This window comes from Hipposideros armiger, unplaced genomic scaffold, assembly GCF_001890085.2.
Source record: "Hipposideros armiger isolate ML-2016 unplaced genomic scaffold, ASM189008v1 scaffold_26, whole genome shotgun sequence".
NCBI classification, from domain to species: Eukaryota; Metazoa; Chordata; class Mammalia; order Chiroptera; family Hipposideridae; genus Hipposideros; species Hipposideros armiger.
In genome coordinates this window covers 5,934,029-5,952,994 of record NW_017731376.1, presented here as the reverse complement: position 1 = coordinate 5,952,994, position 18,966 = coordinate 5,934,029, and the positions used below count along the sequence as shown (strand labels likewise).

Below are 18,966 nucleotides of genomic sequence, written 5' to 3'. Positions count from 1 at the left end.
GAGCTTGGGCCTAAATAAGGCAGAAAAGTCTGTGCCCTGGGAAACGTTCACACACCTAGGGAGGGACACACATCCAGATGGCAGGGAGACAGGGCTTGTGAATGTTGTGATTCCGTTTAATTGGCGTGACCTTTGGGAGGACGTCCTGGAATCGCACATCTTCATTTATATCATGACCTTTTCCTTGCACACCTTTTCCGAGCTGCCGGAGGTTTAAAAATGGGCCCTGTGAGCTCTTTTCCGTTGCCTCATTCCAGCCTCTGGTCCTTTGTTTTCTTGGTGTGTCATGAGGCAGAATGAAGCGACACTCAGTGCTGGTGGATAACTCCCACTGTAATGGCTATTTCTGTAAATGGCTTCTGGCCACTTGAAGGAAAAAAAGGCACGTATAATTTCAAAAAGACTGGAGAGTCAATGTGGCATCCTGGTTAAGACTGGGGATTTTTAAAAAGTTTTTAAATTGTGGTTAAAAAAAAATACCCTGAAATTTACCATCTTAACTCTTTTTAAGTGTATAGTTCAGCAGCGTTAAGTACGAGTATATTCACGTTATTGTGCAGTGGGTCTGCAGAACTTTTTAATTTTGCAAAATTGAAATGCTTTACCCATTAAACAGTAACTTTCCATTCCCTCCTCCCCCCAACCCTGGCAATCACCGTCCTACTTTCTGTTTCTATGAGTTTGACCACTTTAGATCCCTCATGTAAGCGGAATTATACAATATTGCGACTTTTTGTGACTGGTTTGTTTCACTTAGCATGATGTCCTCAGAGTATATTCGTATTGTAGCATATGATGGGATTTCTTTCCTTTTTAAGACTGAACTGAATAGTATTCCACTGTATGTATTCGCTACATTTTGTTTATCCATTCATCTGTCAGTAGACATTTAGGTTGCTTCCACCTCTTGGCTGTTGTGAGGAATGCTTCAGTGAACATGCATGTGCAAATATCTGTCCGAGATCCTTCTTTCAGTTCTTTCAGATATACACCTAGAAGTAGAAATGCTGGATCATGCAGTGATTCTGTTTTTAACTTTTTGAGGAACTGCCACACTCTTTTCCATAGCAACTGTGCGCACCATTTTACATTCCCACCAAGAGTTCCAGTTTCTCCATATCCTCACCAACCCTCATTGTTTTCTGTTTTGTTTTGTTTTGTTGTTTTGTTTTGGATAGTGGCCATCCTAATGAGTGCGAGATGGTATTTCATTGTGGCTTTGCTTTGCATTTCCCTAATGATTGGTGACATGGAGAATCTTCTCATATGCTTGTTGGCCATTTGTATATCATCTTTGGACAAATGTCTGTTGAAGGCCTTTGCCCATTTTTTCATTGAGTTATCTGGGTTTTCTTTCTTCTTGTTGAGTTGAAGAGCATGGATTTTTTTCTTTTTTACACTTTGTTAAATCACACATTCCACATTTATTTGTTAGTGCCAATTAAGTGCCAGGAACTGGGCTTAGTGCTTAAGATATACACAGCCTCAGACCAGACTTGCATTGTGCTCACAATCTAGCACAGTTCTTCATATAAATTAAGCCCATATTAGTCAGGACTCCTTCAGCTATAAGTGGCAAAGCATTCACCTTTAACTGACTTATGCAAAAATAATGAGGGAAATTCTTAGCTGGCTTCTCAGTTCCCTCCACAAATGGCAGCCATTCTTTAATTCCACCTCCCTCCACCTTTTAACATCACTGGACTTTTAGGACAAGCAAACCGATGTTCTTGGACAATCAGAGACTCTGGGGTATATGGAGGACACTCATGTTGCTGAAAAGAACCTCTCTGGGCCTCCTGGGCACCATGCTGGTGGTTTGCACAATGGCTTCAGCTTTTTGGCAAAGTGCCCATCATCCCCTGAAGTCACAGCCAAAGAAAACCTAGGTCCATAGGCAGCAGTGTAATGCTGCTGCATCATCCCAGTTGCACACCTCTGGCGACGGGCCTGCCTCTCGAGCAGCCCCGTGGTCTGAATTGAGAGGTGGAGAAGTCCAAGGGCCACGCGTGCTGACAGACACAGAGGATGGTCTCTTTCAAACTCTTCTGATGGGCAGAGACAAAAGACTGAGAATCATTGCAAAGAAGTTAGAGGTGTTTCACTCTTTAAAATCATCTCAGCAAAAGGTTAGGCAATGTGTCACTTTCGCTATGTCCCAGAGGTAGACGAGTGCAGTGAGGTGAGACCTGGCGGCTCAGTGCTGACCTTCCTCAATGTAAGATGCCCCTTTTAAGCTGAGTGTGCAGTACCTGGTTTTGTGTGTTGCGCCACTTCCTGTGGAGTGGCAAACACGTAAGTCTTGACCACATTACTTTGTTTCCCAATCAAAGCAGCCAGTGTTTTGTCCTGTGCACATGTGACAACTCTCACTTCTTACTAACTCCCAGTGGAAACTCCATGTCCCGGATATGTCATCTTCAGTTATGGTCAGTGGACACTTCAAAAGGAACCATCGCCTGTTGAATGAGTTTTTTTGGGTGAAGTAAACAGTGGTAATGTGTAAGAAATTTGCTTAACACAAAAAGAGTTTCCAAAGAGCATTTCAACTTGATGTGTTCACTCTAATTCACAAACCAGATTAAATTTAAAATGTTTGAAATCTATTGAGGTTTTAAATGAGTGTCGGTGTACTGTTGTTGAGGGATGGAAGCTATCTCAATGATCGTATATCTGTTTCCATTTTCTAGTTGAAAACATCAAAGCCCAAAACTTGACCCAGCTAAAACCCAACTTTTCCAACTGTTCCACAGCCATGGATACCTCAGAAGATACCCAAGCTGATTTCCTTCAAAATATGGCCACTTAGAAGGAAAGCAGTGAGGCTGGGGTTTTCCAGGTGGAAAGGTCACATTGCCACATATAACCCAGTGACCATTGTGTGGACTTGGGAGAAGAATTGGGTTCACTATTTTAAACTTCTTGTTTCATAGTGTGGACTTCCCCATCCTCTCTCCCCCGTAGAGCACAAAAGTATTTCCTAACTTTTAAGTCATGGGCTTCCTTTCATGGATTTCGGCCTTAGATCATATCCAGATAAGCATTGTGTAATGGGACGGGTGGGGTGAGATGTTTTAGTCATAGATGCATGAGCGTCAGGAGGGAGGGCAAAGGGCAGCAAAGTTTATAACCCAGGCTTTTAGCAGTTCATCCCTCATCAGGGACTAATCCGAGTTCTCACTGCAGGACTGTTCTGGCAAAACCCCCACCAAGGTTTGCTTTCTGCCTTTGCGGATCACCTGTGCATGCCTGTGGGACCTTTCCTTCTCCTCTCCCGCTGATTTGTTTTCCTGGGTCACACATGTCTTTATTCCATCCCCACATTCCCCTCTCCCTGAGCCCCTTGTAGCGACATCTGCTTCCCGTTCCCACTTGCTCCTCCCTTCCCAGCGGTCCCCACCGAAGGCCTCTCCAGCTCTCCTCTGGGAGTCACAGGACTGTGAGGTGACGTTCTCATTTTTTACTCTTTTTAGTGTAATGGCTTCAAGTGCTCCTCTCTGGAGGTGAGTCCTATGTGTGCCCACCCTGCCCGACCCCTTTATGTGGGACTAGGGTGACGGTCCCTTCAGGCACTTCAGACTCTGCACCGAATTATGATGTTTTGAAAAGGGTGGGTAAGGACTGAGGAGATGACAGTGCAATACCGACAAAAACCCAGAACAGGATGGAAAGTACACTTACAAGTTCAGTGAACATCCAGGAGAAGGCCAGAGGGAAATACGTGAAAATATTAAGAGCACTTATCTTTGGGAAGTAACATTATAGGTAACTTTTTTCTTTTTTTTTTTCTTTCATATTTTCTAATGTTTCTAGCTTCTCTGCAATCAGTTAAAAAATTACTGTTCTTCGGGGGAGGGGAAGCCAGTCAGCCTATCTAAAAACCCTCGCCTGGGCCAAAGGGAGAAAATAGGGCGTCATTTTTTGAAAATTGCCAATTTGGGCCATTGTTGAATCATTTTACCAGACACTTGCAATTGGATGCCGCATAGGAAGCTCTGTGATTCCACCGTCCGGGTTCCCTCCATCCCTCCTTCCACGGCACCTCTTACCCTTCCATTCTTCTCCTTGATGCCACTCAGACTCACCTTTTAGACCTCCATGGCCACAACAGCTGCTCCTTCTATCCCCACGATGGTTCTTTCTCTAAGTCGATGTTTGTCATCACGTCACACTAATACACTTCTTAATGAAAGTCCAAAATTTGCGTACAAGATACAGTCCCTGCCCGTGACACTTTGAGGGAGATGTGTCATATGTTATTTAAGATACAAATATTCTGATGCACAGCTCCATGCAAAGTACTGTCCTAGGAATTGGGTTGAAAGCGGATTTAATGCTATTATAGATAAAGGTCATGCAAGTGTAGTAAGGGAGGCAGATATCAAATACCAAGGGAGAGTAAAGGATGGGAAATGCGGGCTTTGAATTTAGTGAAGTTCAAGGTTCTGAATGGGAAATCTGGGGCTACATAAGGGGAGAGCATCTCAGACTCCTCACAGGGTTTGTTGTTGTTTTGTATCAATGCAGTGCTTTTTTGTGGGGGTTATAACTTTATCAGAGTAAAATCATTCTTTCCTACTCCAACCTTCAAAAGTGTAATTTAAGCACAAATTAAATACACAAAACCTACCCATCTATATTATGAGTGTCTGGCAGAAGCTCTATCTTGACTCTTGGTTCTTTCACAAAACCTTAATGCTTTCTTGCCTTGAATGTATTTTCCCTGATTTTTTTTTTTAAGGTTTTATTGGGGAAATAGGGGAGGAGAACAGCATTGGGGAACCGGGGAAGGGGAACAGACAAGTTGCTGTCCTTTTGTTCTTCAGTCGAGTTGTAGAGGACGTCCCTTCACTGGCCCATGTTGGGATTATCATTGCGCTCTTCCCAGGTGAGGCAGATCTTTCGTCGGTCATTGGACAGCCACTCACAGTGGCTCACGGCAGCTCACGAAAGCTCACGCCCGCTGCCGGCCAGCTGTACTGCAGCCTACGCTGTCGCCAGCGACTCACGGCAGCCCAGCTCCAGGTCAAGCTGTTGTTCATCATCTTAGCTATAGAGGGTGCAGCATCACTGGTCCTCATGTGGGATCTGAACCAGGGTCCTGCTGCTCAGAACTGGCATCCCAAGCCAACTCCTAACCAACGTGCCACTCGGCCAGCCCTGTTTTCCCTGAATTTGTATTGAAAGCCTGTGTGTGTCTCATGTCTTGTGGCTACAGAGTTGTCCTTTTTTTTCCTTCCATCATCCTATGGGTAGTTTAGGTGATTTTAATTGGAAGTTGGGCTTGTAAATCAGGCATTAACATTGCACCCCACAATAACCTGGGGCCTTTGAAGCACATGTGTGTTAAGTGTCTGCCTGGTGAGCACTGGAATGGGTTGGGTTGGAAGGACCATTCAGAACCTGCTTCCTGCAATGGGGCCAGTTGTCCTGCTTTGACATGTAGGCAGGTTGGCTGGGTGAGGAAGCAGGGGGAAAAGGTAGACCAGATGACAGCCCACTTCTAAGGACCTGATTTATACAAGATGCCATAAATATAAACTGTAAAAGATGCCAGTTGACAGCACAGGTCAGTGGCCACATTCATGATGCAGATAGCCAGTACTGTGAATTCAGAAAGAAAGGTGGCTCTGAGCTAGAGTACCTTGGTATGTTTGCTCAAACAGATCCCCCTTTCTGGCCTCCAGGTCTCCCTTCCCTCTGCAAAAAAAAAAAAAAGAAAATGGGGGTTGCTGGTCGAGTGGCACACTGGTTAAGAGCTGGCTTGGAACACCAGCTCTGAGCAGCAGGGCCCTGGTAAGGATCCCGCATGAGGGCCAGTGACGCTGCGCCCTCTACAGCTAAGATGGTGAACAACAGCTCAACCTGGAGCTGGGCTGCCGTGAGTCACTGGCGATGGTATAGGTTGCAGTGAAGCTGCAATGGGCTGCCATAAGCTACCCTGAGCAGCCGGCAGCCGGCGTGAGCTGCCAAGAGCCGCCGTGAGCGGCCGTCCAGTAGCCAGCGACCGATCTGCCTCACCCGGGAAGAGTGCAATGATAATACCAACATGAGCCAGTGAAGCAACATCCTCCACAAGTAGATTGAAGAACAAAAGGACAGCAACTTGTCTGTTCCCCATCCCTGATTCCCCAACGCTGTTCCCCTCCCCCAATTCCCCAATTTAAAAAAAAAAATCTTAATTTTGCCAGTTCCTCAAAACTCAAAATACCATCCTATTTCTTTCTGTCATATAAAACCTTATTACCTGTGTTTTCAAAACTTTGCTGCTTTCTTGGCTGCTGACAGAACTCTTGTGCGGAACGTTCATAGAGGCCTATAAAACATGAAGTTAGACCTGTGGTGTGGAGTGGAGTGGAGGGGTAGCTTAGAACTATATTTGCTCCAGTTGTGGAATGAATGTCCACCCCACCAAATTCATATGTTGAAGCCCTAATTCCTGATGTGCTGGTATGTGGAGGTGGGGCCTTTGAGAGGTGATGAGGTTTAGATGAGGTCATGAGAGTGGAGAATGATGGCATTAGTGCCTTTCTAACTTGGAAGTAAGTAGAGGCGGAGACCAGCGTTCTTTCTCTGCCATGTGTGCACACAGCAAGGAGGCAAACCAGGAAGAGGGCCTTCACCAAGAACTTGACCATGCAAACACCCTGATTTTGGGCTTCCATCCTCCAGACCTGTCAGAAGTAAATGTTTGTTGTTTAAGCCACTCAGTCTATGATAGGTTGTTCTAGCAACCTGGGCTGCCTAAGACAGCGCCATTCCCCACCACTCAGTCCCCTGGCGCCTGCATGGACTTGGCCGACACAGGTCCGTGTGGTATCATTTGAAGGCTCTCATTTCATAATGCAGCCCCTTTGCTCTTACCAGGTCTGTTCTGACCCTCATGACGCCCTGTGCTGTGGTCGGGAGATTTGAGGTGAAGAGCCTGGCCTACTCTCTAGGCCTCTTTTCACTTGCCTCAGTAGAAACTGAGGAGCAGGCAGGCTCCCCGAAACTGGGCGCACCTTCCTCCCGGGGTATGGTGGCAGGGCTGTCCTGCTCGGAGGACACTCACACAGAGGAGGGGCTGGCAGCGTGCTGTAAACAGATGAGCTGCTTTTCTGCAGATGGTTAAATAACACGGGCTGAGAAACCGTGATCGTAGCTCTTAGTAGTACATTTTTCTGTTTGTGTTGGGTGACTCACTGGCCTATGTTTGGGATATTTATGTTCATATCTGGGAGTTTTCTGGAAGGAAATGTATTATCAGTATAACAGTGTGGGTAGTTGATCTGGGCCAACAGGGAGGGGACCACTTTCTGAATGCATTTCTTAAGAAAAGGGTATTCACTTTAGTTCAAACAGTTGCCTTCAACAAAGATAAAAACAAGGTTTTTTGAGAAGCAAGATATGTTACATTTTAAAATTTTATGTAGTGGTCAGGCCATCCATAACGGAGGCAGCTATTGCTTAATTAATTGGAAATAGTTGGTTTAAAAGTCACCCCTGTTCCTTAGTGTCATATAACGTGAAACCACCAATTAAGACAAACCGATAACCTAAAATAAAGTAAGTGGCTGAATGCCAAAGGCCAGGGGTTCTTGGAATTCCAGTTGTTAAAACCCAGGTTGCTGGGTTCCACCCCAGAGTTTGTGGTCCAGTAGTAGGTCAAAGGTGGGGCCAAGAATTTGCAGTTCTAACAATCCTAACAAGCAGCCAGGTGATACAGATGCTGCTGCTCTGGAGACCACACTTGCCCCCATAGACTGAACTTGTGGAAGTGACCCCACGTGCTGTTGTGGGCAGGGGGCAGGGAGACGTCTTGTCCTCTAAACCTACAGCGAGGTGCAAGTAGGGCGGGCGCGACCAGCAGCCATCGTCATGGAGTGTCAACAGTTTAAATGACGAGTGTTGGATGGCCTGACACCTTTTTAAAAAGCCATATGGATGAGATCAAAGGGCTGAGTGTGGGTAAGTCCCCACGTGGCTCATGCTCAGTGGCTCTCAGAGACAGAACTTAATGGCTGGCCGTTTTTTCACCTCTTCGTTGAAGCTTGTATCAGGACAGGAGGCCCGCCCCTGTTGGACCTGACTCGTCTCCTACCATCTGCGTGCTCTCCTCTCCCCCCGCCCCCAACACGCATGCTTTCCCAGGGTCATGTGGAACTACTTGACATTCCGGAATTCATCATGATGTTTTGTTTTTGTTCCTGCACTTGACAAGGAGTGACCTTCCCTCTCTCTTTGGCAGTCACCCTTCTTAGTCATGCTTCAGGACTTAGCACTTGACCATTCCCCTCCACTCTTACTAAAGGGTCAGATTAGGCTCCTCATCTCTTCTAGAGGTTGGTCTTACAGGATGGCCCTCGATACTTTCGCCACCCCACGTGAGCTGTTCTGCCACTTACCTCTCATGGTGGCCTACTCTGTTATCTCCTTGGGGACAGAGGTTGGTTTCATTTCATCATTGTTCTTGGGATGAATTAAATGAATGATCGGAGGGGTGATTAACTCCCTATTTGTAATATGTTTCTTACAGAGCTTTACATATATCAGGTGATGTGTGTGTGTGTGTGTGTGTGCGTGCGCGCGTGCGTGTGCGCACACATAAATGTCAGATATCTACATGTAGATACCTGTAAAGTTTAAAGTTTCATAATAGTTTTACATAACTTAAGACTAAAACTGTTGAAAAGAGCTGAGCCTCAGTCACTTGGGCCTGGAATTGTGTGTCACACAAGGACCTGGCTTGTTTCTACATCTGTGCATGTGTCTCCTTGTCCCCTCCTCCTAGACTGAGCCTCTCTCCTCTGCCTCTGCTTGTCTCTGCCACGACACTCCAGGCTGCCTCGACCCCCAGCTTCCCTGAGCTCCTTGCCTGGATCATTTGTGCGCAGGGCAGTGATTGTCAGCCTCTGATTGCTACTCTCAGAATTCTAGAGGCTCGGCTGAGGTTTGCCAGCGCCTGGAGGAGCCGAAAGGAGGCGTTGCAGGGTCTGGCTGGGCAGGGAGTGGCCGGGCAGGAGGAGTCTTTCCAGAGGCCGTGACCTTGAAGCTGAGCTGTGGAGGAGGCGGGAGGGAGCCAGATAAAGAAAGGCCAAAAGGGCGTCCCGGCCATTGTGACAGTGGCTGTCCCTCTGCAGTGCTTCCATGCCTCTCGTGACCACGGGTCCTGGACACATGCAGGTGGTTACCAGGGGCCGCCTATTGTTGGAGGGAGCCCCTGGGACAAAGCTGTTATTTTCTTCATGGAATAAGTGTCTGTCTTCCCCACTTTGCTTTTTCATTCCACAGCCCCACTCTATTGTAGAGATTTCTATGCAGCAGAAAGATTTTGCAGGTTTAGAATAAAATAGATAATGACGATAATAGAAATTCATCCCTTTCCCCTGGCCAAGCAAGTACTGTTTTGAGGGCTCTCAGGGGTTTTTCATTGCATCCCTGTGACAAAGCTGTGGGAGGCACATGCTGTCAATGATGAGGAAGCTGAGACACAGAGAGGTTAGGGGCGCGCTTATTTCCTGGTTAGTAAGTGGCAGCACTGCTGTAATTAGGTGTCTCTTCCTTTCCCTCTGTGCATTTGTTCCCATCACCCCAGGCACGGGGCCGGCAGCCTGAGGTCTGAGTTCTAGCCCTGACTCCACCCACGAGTTAGCTCTGTGTCCCAGGCCTGGCCATTGCGGGATGAAAACTTCACTCAGCGGGTGGTTGTGAGGATGAAATCCGTGGGTGCTTGTTCAGCACACTGCCTGGCACATACTGAGAGCTCAAAATATGAGACGGCGTACCTCTTCTAGCCTCAGTGTTTTCATCCTGGAGGGGAGGGGGTTTGAGTTAGGTCATCTTCTAGTGCCCCTTTCAGCCCTAAGTGTCTGTGATCCTGTGAATGCTGTTTCCTCCACAATCCAGAAGAAGGGAAGAAAGTGAGCAGGGGGTGGGGGCGGGGGGCTAAGGCCATCGTCATGCGATGGGTACCCGTGGGAAGTTCCCACACACACGCCTCACACACACACACATCCTGGTGGCACTGACCAAGGGCCCCTTGTGGTGGCGGTGGTGCTTTTCCACCCCAGAGTGTCTCATCAAATTGCAGGACCACACTCTGAAATTCAGTGTTATATAAGTGATGTAACAGGAGAGAGCAAACTATGACAAAGGTCAGCATTTTATATTCAAACTGAGGCTAGATATCTGTTCCTCTTCATAGTTTTATTGTTTTTAAACAAGAGCCCTGACCTTCAGCCCTCTTCAGAAGTTCAATATTATTCCCCTTGCAGATGCAAAAACAAATGCCATTTATTTTAAAGGATCATTTTCTCCAGTGCATGAAATAAAAATCCATTTGTGTACAGTATTTTCTTGGTTCTTTTCAAGCTTCTGTGGGCCTTGGCTTGTATAGGCACTGCCTCCCCACCACTGGGGAAGAAACAAAGCTCTCGGGGCTTTGCGCCTCTGCTGTCACAGCTCAGCCCGGAAGGGAGGAGGACACCAGGGCGCTGTGGGCCTGCCCACCGGAATCCCCTGGAATCCGCGCTCCTCCAGCCCTCTTCTCTGTGCCTCTTCCTGGTTCTTGTCCTTGGACTCCCCACCACCATGCTGCCTCCTGCTGCTCCTTTGAGCTGTCATCACAACCCTAACCAGGCTGAGTCAGGGCTTTTGGCTTCCTCGACTCTAAGTCATCTTCGCAGAGCCTTGGAAACTCACCCCATGTAGCTAATTTGGGAGGGTGTAGGGATAAAGATCTGCGGAGCTCTTGCTTCTGTTTCCAGTTTCTGCATATCTTGGCCATTTCTTTTTTTAAAAGTCTGTGTGCCTGCCTCCCCGTCACACATCTTCACCTCGCATTGCGCCCCATCTCAGGCAGGGTTAGGCTCTCTATTCTGTCTTCATAGCTTTTTATTTCTAGCACTGTTTTACGTTGTTTTATAATAGCCCTTCATTTGTCTGATCCACTAAGCTGTGCCAGGATATGTTTCCAGGGCTAAAGAATGCATCATTGGAATAAGTTTTCCTTTAAAAACTGTAAAAACCCCAAATCTTGCATAATTCCCCATTCCTTACTAATGAATACATAAATTAATCAGGCATTCAACATTTTCCTTTATCTAGGCTTCAGCGTTCTTGTCTTCTGTGTCCACATGCACACCACCTAGTCATTAGCCAAAATGGATCATTGTATGATTAATTAATTAGTGGTCACCTGACACCTTGTTTATGCCTCTCCATTTACCTGAAATGCCTCCCATCATTTCTACCTGTCTGAATTTTACTTGTCCTTCATGAACTACCACTAGTTCCCCAAACCTGCTGCTGATGGTAATGAGAAGAATGATGGCTGAGATTTTACTGACTGCTTGTTATGTGTTGGGCTTGGTTTTTTCCATGTTTACCTATTTAATGCTCACACTAATCCTGTGAGATAGGCACTCTTATCCAGATTTTGCCGATGAGGAAACAGGTGTAAAGTGGTCAGACTACCTGTTTGAGGTTAACACATTGTTTGTGGAAAACGAGTAAACTCGTCATAGCGCTTTTTATACCACTTTGTAAACGGGCATTTTCCCGCCAAATCCTGTTGTAACAAAGAGGTCTCTCTATACCTGAGTTAAAGCGCTATGACGAGTTTATTCGTTTCCCACAAACAATGTGATACCAAAGTGCGGGAGTTAACTCAGGTATAGAGACCTCTTTGTTACGACGCGATTTGGCGGGAAAATGCCCGCTTACAAAGTGTTAAGCAGCTTATTGGGTTGTTGGAAAAGTCATGACGTAATTTTTCTATGTTTTTCATTTCAAAAATGCGTCATGACTTTTCCGACAACCCAATAGATTAGTGCTGGCACTAGGATTTGGTCCCAGACATCTGGCTCCAGGGCCCACGCTCTTGACCTGACAAATAAGAAAAATTTGTTTTCTTTGCTGAACTTCTAGAATACTTTCTTTGTATTTCCTAGCAGTCGTGCACGTCTCTCAATCACCCTGTTGAAAATCTTAAATTATTATTAAATTTATTGGGGTAACATTGGTTAATAACATTCTAGAATTTTCAGGTATATAGGATTATCATTCAGCATCTGTGTAGTCTATCGCGTGCTTAGCACAGAAGTCTAGTTTGCTTCCGTCACCATGTACTTGACCCTCTTTACCCACTTCGCCCTCTCCCCTCCCCCTTTCCCCCCTAGGAACCACCATTCTATTGTCTGTATCTGTGAGTTTGTTTTTGTTTGTTTCATTAATTCATTTGTTATTTTTTGCTTTATATGTCACATGAGTGAAATCATACGGGTTTTGTCCTTTTCCGTCTAACTTATTTCACTTAACATAATACTTTTAAGCAGTATTTTATCTTTTTTTAATGGCTGAGGAGTCATCCATTGTATATATGTACCACACCTTCTTTATCTAATCATCCATCAGTGGACACTTAGGTTGTTTCCATGTCTTGGCTATTGTAAATAATGCTGCGATGAATGTCACCCTGTTGAAATATGAGGGACTGTGTCATATTCATATCTGCATTTCTAGCAGCATGTGGCAAAAACTTAAAAATGTTTCTTTGTACCAAATGAATGTTTTTTTTTAAATCTGTTTTCTTGTAGCTAGCTCATCATAAAATACAACTGTAGAAAAACAACAAGGGTTTTTTGGGGTTTTTTTGTTTTAAATAATTTTTCATAAACCATCTAAAGATGTCATGGTGGGGTTTAGAGTAATCCTGGGTTAATGAATTCATTTGCTGGGGGACTTCCCTATGCACCTGCTGTCTCCCAGGCAGGGGACACGGCAGTCGCTGCTCTGCTGGCATCTCCACGGTGCTTTGTAAACTGTGTGACCGTGTGCAGAGGACTGCCTGTTCTTTCCCTAAATCTACATCTTCTTCTATTCTGAAGAGATCTTCCTTAGCTGAGGCTAACAACAGATGCTGCAGATGTTCGTCCCCACTGCTGTTAACTTGACTCCAGAGAATTACTGTTCAGTTTCAATTCTCATTTCCAAAATCCATTCATGTTGTTAAAACAGAGGTTTTGGAATAAGTGGAATTTTAAACATTTTCCTTTTGGCATGGGAAATCAGGATTTTCCAGAAGGATAGGGAGAAAGTTCTAAAATGCCCTGTTGTGGGGCTGGTCGAATGACACGTTGGTTAGGAGTTGACTTGGGACACCAGCTCTGAGCAGCAGAGCCCCGGTTCGGATCCCACATGAGGGCCAGTGATGCTGTGCCCTCTACAGCTAAGATGCTGAACGGCAGCTCAACCTGGAGCTGGGCTGCCTTGAGTCGCTGGCAATGGCATAGGCTGCAGTGGGGCTGGCTGGCAGAGGGCGTGAACTTTCGTGAGCTGCCGTGAGCCGCTTTGAGTGGCTGTCCAATGGCTGGCGAGCGACTGCCACACCCGGGAAGAGCGCAATGATAATACTAACATGGGCCAGTGAAGCAATGCCCTCCACAACTAGACTGAAGAACAAAAGGACAGCAGCTTGTCTGTTTCCCTTCCCGGATTCCCAATGCTGTTTCCCTCCCCCAATTCCCCAATAAAATCTTTAAAAATAAATAGATAAATAAATAAATAGATAAGTAAATTAATTAATTAAATAAAATGCTCTGTTGTGGGGTAACCGAAAAAGCCATGATGTTGGAGCATTTAGCGTCTGCCTCTGTATTTCCTTCGTGGAGTTCCTCTTCCTTACTGGGTGCTTAACATGTGACTTAATGTCATGTCTAGAAGAGGAAAACTGCAGCTGAAAACTTGATACCGGTGTCTTGTAAAAACATAAGAAAGGAGTGCTGTGTCCAGTAATTTACAGAGCCATTAGCTGGCCACATACATGCCCCTTTTTCTCCTGCCCTGTCACAGCTTTGTATTCCTACCCACAATGCAGTGTCGGACTCTCCCCCATGCATGCATGTGCAGGGGGAGAAAAGAACACAGCTGCACAGAGTTGGTGGAGAACAGTTTGGCACCTAAAATACTGACATGCCAGCATAGATCATATTTATGACTCCATTGAGAATGTCACAGCAGTGATTTACATGGAGGCAGTTGTCTCTTCGGGCCCCTGAATTATGGTTGGTTTTAAAATTCTTAGAACCCATTGAAGGCTGTTGTTTCTGAAAGTCTACATAATTTAAGCGTTCTACATCCTGTCATTATAGGAGATGTCAGAATAGTAAAATTTAATCTGAGACGAACGTGTTATTGCAGCCCTTTGGTTTTGTGGCTTTGCAAACTTTATAAATATGTTTGTCAGTGCCTGTGGTCTCCTCAGTTGGAGCAGTTGGAGGTAAATATAATTTCTCACATTTTGCACCGAGGGCCTGGAACCCGAAAGGTCTACGTGTTTACAAAGAGGGGCTGACCGAGCTGGCCTAGGGTGGAGCAGCTCCGATCCCCGCTCAGCCTCTGCTGTACTGAACGTGCTCTGCACACCAGCCTCTGTGCAGCAGCCTCTCAGCGAGAATATAAGTCAAGGAAAGAAGCCAGATCCTCAGTGTTGTCCTGGAGAATAGCAGAAACATCAAAGTAGAGCCCCTCTTAGCACATCCCATCCCGGGTACATATAAGGGACTCAAAAAATACTGGTGGAAATGGCGCAGGAACTATCCAAGTTACAAAAATGCATGTAGTATTAGAACAAGATTCTCAGCTGACAGTTGGTCCACATTTTCATGTTGTTATCTTCACCCTGCCACTCCATTCAATTCCATGTGTGGGTGAGTACCCACCTGACAGGACTGCACCCCAAAGGCACGCGCACGTGCACACACAGGTAAAAGAGGACCAATTACAAAGCTGTAGTCTTGACCCAAATCTGGATCCTTTTGCATCGATAAGAAAACAGCCTACTTAGATTGAGTTAGCCAGGCCCAATTTAGAACAAAGAGATACCAATCTGTCCCCCTTATGTAAATTACTAAAGTACTTTGTGACTAAGCTAGTCTTCATATGAACAAAAGATAATATTTTTTTTTAATTCTTGTTAATTATAAACTGTAACATCAGTAATTGTTACCACATAAAATAAAATTTGGGTGAAGGAGAAATATTTTTACCCCTTCCCAGGGTTTAGGAGAGAATAAGTGATGGTTTCTCTCCCCCCCTCCCCCCCCCACTCTGAATCAGGTTCTCACTGGGCATGATCTTGTCTTATCCCCCTTTCTCCCCAGGGGGCATTTAGCAATGTGTGGGAATTTTTGATTGCCACTACTGGGGTGCGTGGATACTACTGTCATCTAGTCAGTTGTGCCCAGGGATGCTGCGAAACATTCTGTAATGCACAGAACAGCCCCCCATGGCAAAGAACTATCCAGCCCCAAATGTCAATAGTGTTGAAACCCTGCTGTAAACTGTTAGGTTTACTTGCTGACTTTTACAGTGGATTAGCTTTTACTCAGTTAATTCAGAGGTAAAATTAACACTAGTACTCACAGTCCTTCTTTGTGTTCTGTACTTGGCCTTGGTGCCCTGCCCAAGGTTGGGACAAGCCCTGGCCATGTGTGAAGGCCTAAATTCAGGCAGGCAGCTGACAACAACAGCACTTGAACTGTGACCTAGAGGCAACAGTGCAAGAAAATGAAGAGCTGACATGATAATGACTACATAGTCTCATGAAGGGACGAAGTGTGAAGATGTAGCGTGAACCCCACTATTCAAAGTGTGTTTTGAGAACCAGCAGTGGTAGCATCACCCAGGAACTTGATAGATATGCAGACTCCCAGGCTCCCCTCAGACCTACTGAATCAAAATCTGCATTTTAGCAAGATACCCCCATGGTTCTTTGCATCTGGAAGCTAGAGAAGCGCTGAGCAAGCATTTCTTACTTTGGAGGAAAATATATCTTGGTTCAAATTGTGACTGACTCTTACTAGCCGTGTGACCTTGGCCAAGTTAAAAAAGCTCACTGTACCTTACTTGTTTGGGTTGTGCAACGGGGATAACATCACCTTACTCGCGAGGTGGTTGTGAAAATCAGACAGGCTTCTTTGTGTCAAGGACTCATCACAAAGTGAAAGCTCAACAAACTGAGCTGTGATTGATAACACGAAAAAGATGGCAAACGCCGAGAACATTAGGGAGGCAGCTTATGCCTTGAACTTCCCAATCGTCATCACCAAACAATGCTTGTACTCTTGGCAGATCTGGTTTCTCTGAACAAGAAAATAGCAAAAGCCGGAGCTTCATAAGCTTCTACAGACTCTGGTCCTTCTCAGCACCCCACTTGATAAAGACTAAATGGATCTGGGGACCCAAGAGCCTAAACTCCCAGACATGTTCTGTCAGCCTAGCCTGAATGACACTTCTGTTCATTACGTTCCAGAACTCGAAAGTAACATAGTAGGATTTTTTTTATGACACCCGGGAGGAGAAAGGCTGTGTGAGAAACAGAAAGGTTGAGGTTAGAGGAAGGAGACTGGGTGAGATGAGCCCTTGTCAGAGGGAAAGAGGCTCTGTTGACTGGACGGGCCCCTGGGTTCTCGTCTTGTATACACATGAGAGAACACTGAAACCCCACTCTAACGACTGCTCCAGTGCCGGCCACGTCAGCCAGGATCTCTCACAAGAATCACTTTTTGGAAACCAGACTTTTGTGAACCAGTGGGAGTGTAAATACTTCCAACATGAGACAAAGCAGAACTTGAATCATAACTGCTGTGTCCAGCAGAGTTCCAACAGCCAGGATGGTAAGGGAAAAGAGAAGAGAAAGGGCTCAAATGGAGACTTCAAGCAGCAGAATAAGATTTGAATAAGAAGACTGACTCAAATTCCTTTCGCAAAAAGGAATTTCAAGTTTATCGTATTCAATAATGACTATTTCGAAGTATACAGGGATTTGGGGGTTGATTTGTCTTCTGAACGTTTTGCGGAGCATTTTTCAACCTTTGATTTAAGTCAGAACAGGTTTGCATTCTTCTTCTTTAGTTTTTCAATGATAAAAACGTTTTCTGTCATGAGTTTAGAAAATACAGGAAATATAAAGAAGAACAACAAGCACACCCAAACCCAGCACCTGCTTATCTCTTCTTTTATTTGATAATTGTTTATGAAGTACCTGCTGGGTACCAGGGACTGTGCTTGGTGCTGGACAAACCCTCGTTGACCAGGTGGCCTTGTTGAGGCTTCTTAGAGCTCCCAGTTGAGCAGCTAAATTTTGATGTGTTTCAGTATTTTTTTTCCTGTGACTTCTTTAATGACTGTGTGATAGCAGACAATAAGAGCTGATATCCATTGGATTCTTATTGTGTGCTGGACCCTGTTTTATGGTGGTTTATGTCATTTGCATGAACTCTGTTAATCCCTATAGCACCGCTGTGAGAGAGGTGCTGTTATTCCTACTTGACAGATTGGGAAATTGAGGCATGAAGAGGTTAAGCAACTTGCTAAAGGTCACAGAATCAATAAATGCAGAGGGGTTTTTTTAGATTTTATTGGGGAATCAGGGAAGGGGAACAGACAAGTTGCTGTCCTTTTGTTCTTCAGTCTAGTTGTGGAGGACGTCGCTTCACTGGCCCACGTTGGTATTGTGATCACTGCGCTCTTCCTGGGTGAGGCAGATCGGTCACCGGCCATTGGACAGCTACTCATGGTGGCTCACGGCCACTCACACCCGCTGCCGGCCACTCACAGTAGCTTATGGCAGCCCACTGCAGCGTCACTCCAGCCTACGCCATTGCCAGCGACTCATGGCAGCCCAGCTCCAGGTCGAGCTGTTGTTCACCATCTTAGCTGTAGAAGGTGCAGTGTCACTGGCCCATGTGGGATCCGATCCTGTGGCCCTGCTGCTCAGAGCTGGTGTCCCACGCCAGCTCTTAACCAACGAGCCACTCATCTGGCCCAATAAATGCAGAGTCTTGATTAAAATCCAGGCAGCCTGGCTCCAGAGCCTGACCTATTTATCCCTAAACTGTACTGCCTCTCATAATGTAAAATTGAGATCATACTTTATAGACAGTTTTGATTCCTGCTTTCATATTGACCATATTTCACCCCGGTGATGACGTGGCACACCTTCAAGGAGGGTGCGGGGGGAGTGGGGTGGTAGAAAATATAGAAAAAGACTTTGTGCATAGAATACAACTTAATAATAAAAATTTGTACTATGTGAGTACCCTCTAACATGCATAAACTGTGTATGATTTCTTATCTCCAAAAGAAGTAGAACTTTAATTTATTCATTTGTTTAATAGGATCATAATGAAATAAGCATACTCACAAATGTGATAAGCATTTAAATGCTACAGAGATCATAAAGCATCCTTAATGCTTATCATACTTCTTTTTTTAATCCAGTAATTTTAAGAGGAGTTAAGCTGGGCAAATTACTTTGGAAAATTAAAGGTTTTGTAGCTTGTGTTTGATTTCATAGCAGGAAAACAAACCCAACTTGAGATTAAGATAATGAGCAGTCAATGCGGATAGCTGCTCTGGAAATTAATGTAACGTGGAATTGTGTTGGAAGAGATTGTATATTGTATTATGGGTGGCATGAGACTCAAGTTGCCTGGGAAGGGCTTTTCACGGCATGTGTTGAGACCATGGTTTTATTTAGGTTCAGGTTAGACAGAAGTTCCCAAGAGCGTGTTGTGTCAGATGAGGTCTGTTTGTACAGGATCTTATGCTGCTCTTCTTAGTGAGCCAGTGGGGTATTCTCTGTGCATGTCTGAAGGTATTTGTGAGTTGCAACACTGTGTATCCGCAGTCAAGAAGGAACAAGTTCACGAACTGTCAGGAGATTTCAACTAATAAATAGCAAGTTAAAAATAGATGACACGGAAACATTTGAATGGTAGGGGTATCTAGCGGGAAGCGTGGACTTCTGAGTCAGGCAGACATAGGCTGGAATCCCGACACACCTGAGTAGTCACTATATGACCCTGGGCAACTGCTTGGCTTCTCTGAGCCTTAGTTTCCTCGTCAGGCTAATATCTGTCTTTTGGAGTTGTTGTCAGGATTAAATGAGTCTGTCTACATAAAACACCTGGCACGGTGGCT

The 18,966-nt window shown here is 45.4% G+C and overlaps 1 protein-coding gene across 6 annotated transcripts in view; it reads left to right on the top strand.

Moving 5' to 3' along the window:
* Positions 1-18,966, top strand: part of TBC1D1 (TBC1 domain family member 1) — a 108,252-nt gene that overhangs the window by 45,084 nt on the left and 44,202 nt on the right. The window contains exon 1 of one of the 6 annotated variants that reach the window (XM_019636047.1): positions 8,329-8,428. The exons of the other annotated variants lie outside the window; for them this stretch is intronic. The gene's annotated coding sequence lies outside the window, so the exon portion shown is untranslated. Of the gene's footprint in view, positions 1-8,328; positions 8,429-18,966 lie in introns of those variants that run through there. 6 annotated transcript variants of the gene reach the window in all.